Source organism: Dipodomys ordii, unplaced genomic scaffold, assembly GCF_000151885.1.
Source record: "Dipodomys ordii isolate 6190 unplaced genomic scaffold, Dord_2.0 Scaffold63, whole genome shotgun sequence".
Classification (NCBI taxonomy): domain Eukaryota; kingdom Metazoa; phylum Chordata; class Mammalia; order Rodentia; family Heteromyidae; genus Dipodomys; species Dipodomys ordii.
Genome location: NW_012267279.1, coordinates 9504213 through 9514230, shown reverse-complemented (window position 1 = coordinate 9514230; position 10018 = coordinate 9504213).

The following is a 10018-nucleotide window of genomic DNA, read 5'->3' as shown; positions in this document are numbered from 1 at the left end:
CACCACATAAGCAAAAAGAAAAAAGCCAGAAGTGGCGCTCTGGCTCAAGTGGTAGAGTGCTAGCCTTGAGCTGAAGAGCTGAGGGACAGTGCCCAGGCCAAGAGTTCAAGCCCCATGACCAGACCCCCCCCACAAAAAAGAAAGAATATCTTCTCTACAGAATACAATCCAGCAATTAAAAGGAATTGTTAAATCAGTTGCCAGTGGCTCCTGTAATCTCTACTCAGGAGGTTGAGATAGGGGAAATCACAGTTTCATGCTAGTCCAGGCTAAAAAGTCTGTGAGACCTCTTTTAACCAATAGCTAGACAAAGTAGACCACGTGTGTCATCCCAGCTATGGTAGAAAGAGTGAAAAGGAGGACTGCAGTCTAGGCCTGCTTTGGCAAAAGTTGAGAGTCTCTAAAAAATAACCAGGACAAACAAGGGAAGCTGCCAAGTGTGAATCCCTGAATTCAACCCCCAAAACTATCCCCCAAAAAGGAGGGTGAAGATGCACTGTATTCATAAACTGCTTTATTGTATTAAATCTCCTTTGTTCAACTACTTAAAGATCATTTTTTAAAAATAGGGGGTTATTAACATAGATGCACCAATGGGACAGTGTATTGAATTTTGCTCAGTGGAAAAAAACCACCAAAGATGACTTCCTGTGTGATTCAATTTATCTAATAGCCCCAAAATGACACAATTGGAAATGGAGAACAGATTATGGATTGTCAGTGGCAAAGAAGATGGTAGAGGAAAGTGCAGTGGTTATAAGGTCAACATGAATGATCTTTATGGTGATGGCAATGTGTCATATCTTGGCTGTGTCAGTGACACCAAAGCTGTGTATCAGTGCTCAATTAGCTATATTTTTTGTCACTTCTTTCAGTTCTCTGTGGTCCACTATTATTAGAATTTTTCTTCTGTTGGAAGCAATTTTTAATCTATCTGAATTAAAGATATTTTTCTTTATTGGTACTTCCAAAAATGTAGATGTTGTTATAGATTTCTTTCAGTTATCCACAGCTTCTGGAATCTTGTGGATAAATGTTTCTTTCCAAATTTGGAAAAATTTCAGGCTTTATTTCTTCAATAACTTTTATTGGTCCTGTCTTTCTTCTTTTATTCCAAGACTCCATTAACATGAACGTCAGATCTTTGTCATAACTCTACAGGTCTCAAGACTCTGTTCAGCCTTTGTTTTCAATTTATTTTCTGTCTTTTTAAAGTTGTTCTGTCTTCAAAACCAAGCAGTTGTCCTTATGTCCTTCTATTCTACTGTTGAATCCATTCACTGAGATTCTTATTCCAGTTATAGAAGTTTTCACTTGGTTGCTTATGCCTTATTTTCCTTGACACTTTATATTTGTTTGATGTGTTTTTCTACTTTTTCATATTTGAAGCACATTCATAGTTGCTTGTCAAAACATTTTTATCATAGGTCATTTTAAGTTTTTGTTGAATACTTCTAACATCTCTGATCCCTTGATATTGGTATCTATTGAATTTTTTTTCCAATTCAGTTTGAGATCTTTCTGGCTCTTGAAAAAATCAGATAAAGGATATTCAGTTTGGCAAGCTGTCGCCATGTATTTCAAAGTAAATTCAAATTTAAAATATCTCCGGGGGGGGGGGAAGGGGAACGGGAATGTCCTCCTGGTCCTTTCCAAAAGACCAGATGATTTTTGTGCCATTGAGCAAAGAAGTAGTTTATGATAAGTGCTAAAGGAATATTAAACACTTAGGCACAAAGAAAGGTAAAAAGGGAAAGAGAAATGGAAGAGATTGCAAAGTTTTAGAATTATAGCAGTCATAAGAATTGATGAGAAATCTAAGAAAATTATTTAGAGGGGATTTAGGAAATATTTTTGTATGATGTATTATATAACCCTCTCTTTGGGGTCTAAAAGGAAACTCCAGGAGAGACGTGATATTTATCAATATTGGTTTCCTCTTTTAAGGTAGAATTGTGTTTATTCAGATATGATACAGAGACAACATGGTACAAGGTGATCTGGAACATTCCTCTCTTATTTGATGAGTTTATATGAAATTTCATGGTGATTGAGGCTGAGTCTCAAGCAGTAGAGCCCCTGATAAACAAACATGAGAGTCTGGGTTGTAAGCCCAGTTACAAATCAAAATTCTAACCATGGGAAGGGAATCTTAGGACCCAGCTCTGTGGAATGAGGACTCACATTTACCACGCAGCTTAATGTAAGCTAGATTAAGAGAGACCCAGAAGTGTTCAGGGGTGCAAACTGGGAAATCAGCATTTGTGCAAAACCAACCTTAGAAAATGTATGCATTATCCTGCCCATGTAATTGTAACTCCTCTGTACAGTATGTTCACAAATAAAATAAAATTAAAAAAAACAACCTTAGAAATATGTAAGTTCTGAAGATATTGGAATTTCATCAGGGAGGAAGCCAGCATGAGACATGCCTGGACATATTCTGAATCCTGAAATGTTCTGAGTCTGGCTGCTGAAGATGAGAGGGGGAGAGGTCAAGGAGAAACCTGCAACCATGCACGTCCTGTGTGCGGTTAGGAACCTCTCCAACTGCTGCAGGGTGGCAGATCCTGGAGTGTGGAAGTAGAGGAGGTAAAGAGGATGTGTGTAGCCTAGCCCTAGTAATTATTCCAGTGGGCAAGAAGCCACAAAGACCAGCTCTGTGCCAGAATGCCTGCCCGTGCTCGTGAGTTCTACAGCTGAGGGGAGATGTGCTGGAATTCCAAGTTCACTACACAGTGAGGGGAAGGCAAGCTGGAAACAGCACATGTGGTCAGGACTTAGAGACTCCCGTCTCAGTTCATTCAAGGGCATGGCTGAGTGCAGATTGTTTGGAAAGGCCGGAAGAGCTGGCTCCTCATTGAATGACAATCCACCATCCTGAGCAATCCTAGATCTCCTCTAGACTCCAATTTCTTCATGTTGGGGAATCTAATTCAAAATGAAGGAAAGATGGCAGAGTTCTTGGCTACCCCAGAAAGCCTGATGGAGCTAAAAGTGGGGTTAGGACCGGAAGGAGGATACAGACTGGGTTCCAACAATGATGATGCAGGTGTGACTCAGTCTGCTGAGGTCAGGTCCTGGCAAGACAGGTTCCTGTGGGAGGGGCTGACCTGATGGAAGTGGGGATGGCTTTATATAACAAAATGCAGTGAGAAAGAGATTGTAAGGGTGATAGAAAAGGGTAAGGATTTGAGCAGCTGCTATAGCTAAAAGGGATTCGAAGGGAAATTTTCAAGGAAGCATTGCTTGTTCTTAGCTGTATAGAACTCCCTCCTGTATAGTTGTCTTGGAAAAGCCACCACCAAATGACAATCATATTGAGAAAGTTTAGCTTAAATATGAAGAGACTTAAAGTATTTGCCAAATTCCCCTTTTCACTGAGTAGCTATTTTCTTATTGACAGCCTGTCAAGTGACTCTAGAACTTTTCATTTACATTCACTTATTGAAACAGCATCACTGTGGTAACTGACAATTCCAGAACAGGCTAAAGCTGAGGCCCCAGCAACTGGGTGAGGTAAGGGGCTACTATTTGAACCCCCCTGTCCATCAAGCCTGGCTCTGGGTTAGAACAGTTACATACATTAAGGGAAAATGATGTAACATGTATTTAAGTAGAAATGAGTTCATTTAGTTTGGGCCAAAATAAGGAAGACAGAAATTTTCAGTCTGTTTCCAATTGGCCCACAGTAATGCCATAACTTCTAGAAAAGAGGAAACAAAAGCCAGGGACTATGCAAATGGCAATTTAGCTGTGGGTATCTATTATTGGAGCTGGAAGACAGTCTTTCTACTGGCACTAGGATCCTTGGGGTAGGTTATTTTTATTCATAACATGCTATTTCCTGTAAGGATCCTCATTCCTAGCCCCTCTGTTCACCCACCGCTACTTCTTAACTCACACCCACCTGCTCTCTGCCCCACTCACCTTTCTGATTCTTAGCTTTCAGAGGTTCTGCTGCCATTACTCACTTGGATGCAATCACTTGTTTTGATTAACCCCAGTTAGTCCCTGGTGGGCTCCAAAGGTCAAACATCCAAATGTCCTCTTGTGCTCCAATGAGGCCTCCACTATGTGAGCCCCGCTGACTCAAGGAGCCCTATTCTCAAAAACAAAGCCTCTGGGTTCCCATCCTAAAGACCGCTCAAGCCTGCTCACCTCCCTCATGCCATAGGGAACAGACTGATCTTTGCAAAGGCAGGGAGGAACCTACTGTTCTTCAGATACTTCCCTTCATGCTTTGCCACAACCACCTCCCCTCCCATCCCCCACACCTCACCCTCCCCGCAAGCTCTAGCAGGGTTAGAAGCTCTGTGGATCTGAAGATTCAGCAAACCTCAGAGGGAAATAATCACCAAGCCCTAACTTGGTCTGGTTCTTGCTCTGCTGGGTCACCTTTCCATGGTCATCTCCATCCTGGAGTGGCCTCATCTACCTCTCAAGTCCCAACTCCTCAGGACCTACCTTGAATCCTATGCCATGATGACAGCAAGGAACACATATTTTCTATGCACTGGGGTAGTTCCACAAATCCAGGTTCCCACTAGACAAACAGAAGATGTTTCTCTGATAAGATTAGACTGCACTTCACTCCTGTCAGATTGGACTCAGCATCCTTTTTCCTCTGCTCCAGTCCTACCCTTTGGCTACATTGAAACATGTCTAACCTATGTAACTATTCCCTATCAGACAAGACATTCCTTGTAGACAGAAACTGGCCTTTTGGTTTCCATGTGTGGTCCCCATGACAGCTTCTGACTCACAAATGGTGGCCAACAGTGGATTGTTGAACAAGAAGGAAGGAAAACATGCTCAGCCTCCCATCTTTTGCCTGAGGGTATATGTGGAATGGGCACTTCATCTGATAGCTTCCTAGGTCCAAAGAATGAGCCATTAGGAAGTCTTGGGGCAATATGAGGCTCGTCTTTCACAGCCAAAGTTAAAAAGTCAAACGTGTGTCTTCCCAGAGCCCTACCAACTAGAGTCTAGGCAAGTGGCCTCAGTGTAGTTGATAGAACCCCACCCCCCTATCCCTCTCACCCCCCCACCCCCACCGCGTGGGGTTGTAATCAGAGAAAGGGAAGTAGAGAGCTGAGGCCTAAGCCCTGGGCTATAGAAGTAGCAGCAGCAGGCCTCTAAACAAACTGGTTCCTGGCACCACCTGGGTCTAGACCCCAAGTCTAGACTCCCTCCCACTGCCACTAATCCAAATATCATTTTCTGTTCAAGTTAGCAAAGGGTTTCTCTTATTTGTTAGCAATAGCCCTGACCTGTATATGCAATACACATGTTGGTAGATACAAATTTATGTCTTGGAAAAGACATATGTATGTGCATATTTGAATATATGGATATCTATTCAACCAAATGACATACATTGTCCAAATTTAGTCAAATATGCAAGCTAAGAATTAAATAAAATAAATTAAATAAAATGTAATATGAGATAACTTGCAAACTACTTAATAAGAGCAAATTAAAGTTGGGATGTATATAAATTTTTTAAAGTAGAAATGAAGCTAGAGCATTAATAAACAAAGACTTCATCTTCCAGGAGAAAGGAGGATCATTCACTGGATGCTCTATTATTTCAATAATCTACAGCAAGGAGATAATTTTTAGTCCCAAGGAATCATGCTCAATGGCACATTGGCTAGACATAGAAGAAAAGGTATAAATGGCCAAGTGAGGAGTTATAGTGAAGACTAACACACAACTCTGTGGTAGCCATTTGGAAATAGATAACCTTTACTCTGTTCGGGTTACAGGCAATGCATTGAAACTCTACTGTTCAGAACTTATCCTGTTCAACATTCCAAATGTAGGAAGCTCAGGCCTGGTCCTATAGATGAAAGATTATGTATATGCAAATCATAAGATACACTGGCTTACAAATGGAAAATTAGAAAAAAACATAAGGTAATATTTCTCTACCTTTTTCACCATTTTAACAGATGTCAGAAAAGACACACACAAACACAATTTCCTCCACGAAAATCAGTCATATATATTGTTTTAAAAAGTCAGAACTCATAAGAAACTCATAAAACTCTTCTTTAAAAAGTACATAAACATATGGTACATAAATAAAAACAAAACAACGCAAAAACTGGAGTAGGAATAGAAATTTTGATATCAAAGGAGGATTCAAGAAAATATAAATTATTATACCAATATAAGAAGTAACTCACAAAGGAGACAGGCTCTTAAATATTATGTTTCAAAAAGTAGCTAAGTATTAAAATAGAATTTTAGAAATCAAGAAGAATTAGTAAGACTATTTGTTCAGCAACAATATTTTTATGAACTTTGGTGAATCTAATGGACACAGGGAATTAATAAATAAACTTTTGAACATTCATAATCCATAAATACCTAATTCATATTCCTTTAAAATGTAGATCATTTATAAACTATACTAATAAATGAGGCCCTAACCAAAACATCAATAAATTCTTAGGTGCAAATTATCTTTGACAATAACATAACAACACAAAAACTAGTAAGAAAAATATTAAATAGTACAACCCAACCCCAGGAAATTAAGCAATATTCTTCTAAATAATTCTTGGGTAAGAAAGGAAATGGAACATGTAATTAAATACTGTTCTGAAAATACCAATAACAACAACACCAGGTTTTTAAACTTCTGGTGTGTGACAAAGCTGAACTGAGAAAAACATCATGCTCTAGGATCCTATTATTTATTTTAACAGAATAATAAGTAGATTAATTATCTCAAGAAGAAAAGTTTTTTAAATATAAAGCAAAGCTGTTAATAGCCATAAATAAAATAAAAACAAAAATTGATCAGTTGAAAAGCAGAAAGGTATCAATAAGACAGTCCAATGGTTTTGTAAAAACAAAACAAAATAACACAATAAATGAGATAATCCCTTAAAGGTCTAGCATGAAACAGAGTCAGGAAAAGAGAAAATTATACTAGTTTATTTAAGGATTAAAGTAAATGTGATCAATTTCAAAGGAACATACAGTCTATAAAACAAACTAAATAGAAAATAAATTTATGCTACTATTCCTTAAAGACATTTTAAAAGTTGTAAGGGAAAATTTCCTCTCTCCATGTTTGGACAGTTTGTTGGCTTCCTTTTGGACATCAGTTTGCATCCTTAGCTCTCTTTCCATTCACAACTATGCCTACCAATTCTGCCCTGCCTTGGAAGGGCCTCTATGTAGCAGGGGCAATCTGACTTTACCCTGCCCCAGGGCTTCTTGACCTTACTCATAGTAAGATGCCAGTGGGGCCCTGCATGCTCAACCAAGTAAGAGGTAGAGAGGGTCCTCAGCCAAAGGTGATGGGGAGAGGGCGGCAACAGAAATTTACCTCCACCTCTTTCCCCAGAAGCAAAGCCTTAAACACATGTCCAAATGCTTCTCAGACTGTCTAGGGGGATGACCCTATATCAGGTTGTCCACTCCAACATATTTTTGTTCAGACTATCTGTCTTTCCCTGTTTTGCTGCCTTATCTTTCCCTTGTTCCCGTCCCAACCCCTAGATCTGTACTCTCAAAATGAACAATCACACAGAAACCTGTTCTCATCGTGTTTCTGTTCTTGATAGCAAGTAAGGTGATGAGACCCCTAACCTACACTCACCTCACAGTTACTAAGACTCTTACCTGTGACTGACTAAGATAAGGAGCAGATAGGAGGTAGATGGTTTGGGCAGAGTTTGAGCAGCTGGAGGCAATTGTAATTGTAAGATTATGGAGTTGCCCAGCTTTTATCAACTACATTGAAACCCTTGAAAAACAAAATAAAGTGATGGACCACTACTGGGATTTGAACTCAAGGCTTCATGTTTGTTTGACTAGTTCTCTATCACTTGAGCTACACCTCCAACCTGGCCTTTGGAAGAAAGCCAACTCTAGTATGATGATAATGATGATGATGATGATGATGATGATGATGATGATGATGATGATCTTCAGGTAGTTGTACAAGAGTTTCCATTTAATAAAGCAGTTTATGAATATAATGTATCTTGATCAATGTCACCCCACCAACATTCTTACCCCTCCATCCTACCTCACCCCTTCCCTTGCTTTTCTTAATTTTGTAGGGTATACATTGAGTTCTTGACTGCATTCTCTCCTCTCTGCTCATCTACCCCTCTCCCTTGACCCCACCCCATTCTTTTCAAGTGCCTATTTCCTGGTGTTTATTTTATTGAACTTTGCTTTTGCTTTTATAAGGAATTACATTATTTGAATTCTCCCTTGACTCTATCATATTTAGTTAATATGTTTGTATACACTTGCACACCACACAATGCTTACATATGTTTATAATCGAATATGTTTGTAGACTAATTTTTAACTAAAATGTAAGGATTCATTTTATAAGTGTTTATGAACTAATTTATAAACTATGTATAAATGAATTCTAGCTTCCGTATATGAGGGAAAACTTACAACCTTTGTCTCACTGGGCCTGAGTTACTTCACTTAATATAATTTTTTCTAGGTCCTTCTATTTAATTTTAAATGATACAATATAATTCTTTCTAATGGAAAGTAAAATTCCATTGTGTGTGTGTGTGTGTGTGTGTGTGTGTGTGTGTGTATATATATATATATATATATATATATATATATATATATATATCACATTTTCTTAATCATTCATCCATTGAGGGGCATCTGGGTTGATTCCATACCTGACAGCCAATTGCTTCTGTAGAACATTTAATGAGATCACTCCCCTCCAGAAGCTCATGCCCAATAGCAAGCTCAAAAAACTAATTATAATGGTAGCAAAACAGAAAAGGGACCACCTGTACCCCCAATATCTTTACATGTTAAAGCAATACAAAAGTACATCTGTGAGAACTGGGATAGGGACATTCAGGTATAGAAGCCTAATAAGTCTCTGTCCCTGTACTCCCCTGGACTGCCTAGACCAAGAAAAGTGGTCTTCCTTTCCTGAAGAAAGCAGCTTCTCTTGCCTAGAGACCCTACAGAGGCTTTACATGAGGAAGTTCTTTGCAGTATCTATCTTCATTATTCAGAGCTGTCCACAGGAAGATACCACAGGATCACATAGTTCACACTAGTCTGAGGGGCAGAAATACAGTTCTAGGCCCAGAGAGAACTCCAGGACCTGATCAATAAGCATTGGCAGGGCCCAATGCACACTGGGAAATAGATTTGGAAGATGCCAGGCTGGAAATGCAGGATAAGGTGGACAGGGACTACTCTAAGGAGAAGCATTGACCGGCAACCTGACAAATGATCTGAAAGGACAGGGTCAAACCACCTACTAAAGAGTAATTTTAATCCTTTAAAAATAATTATAATTACAGGGAAAGTTTTCAACTGTTGTTCCAGAGAGTACCAAAAAAAATGTAAAAAGCTTTTCTATGTATGAAGTAAAATTAAATGTTTAAAATAAAGCTAAATAACCCTGAAAACAAACCAATGTCTTTTGTCAAAATAGAGGGAAAATTTCCAAAGAAAAACTAGCAAATCTTTTTGAAAAAATATACATTTTTAATATAACACATACTAGTGTATTTTACGAGTTTATACCAGTTATAAGTGTTTATTCCAGAATGTAATTCTGGCTCAACAATTGAGTAGCTGTTATTTAATTTTTCATGTTGGTATTTTAGGAAAATGGCAAAAGGACAATTATTTATTTATTCCCTCATTTATACAGGGTCTCACTATGTAGCCTCAAATTTATAATCCTTCTGCCTCAGGTTTTAGACTATCTGGGATTACAAATATCCAACACCTTGCTAGTTTAGCAATTCTTTTTAAAAGGGGAACTTAGTGAACAAGAAATAGAGTCTTCTTAACACAATGAACCTTCATTTCTGAAATAAACTGCCAGCAGTATATTTAACAGTGAAATGTTAGCTTGTGGTGATTAATAAGATAAAGATAACTCTGTTGTGTTTATTATTGACCTAAAGAATGTAACAAGACACATATACACACAAGAGAGAAAAAGGACCTGTGTAGAGAAAAGATAAAAATTTCATTAGTT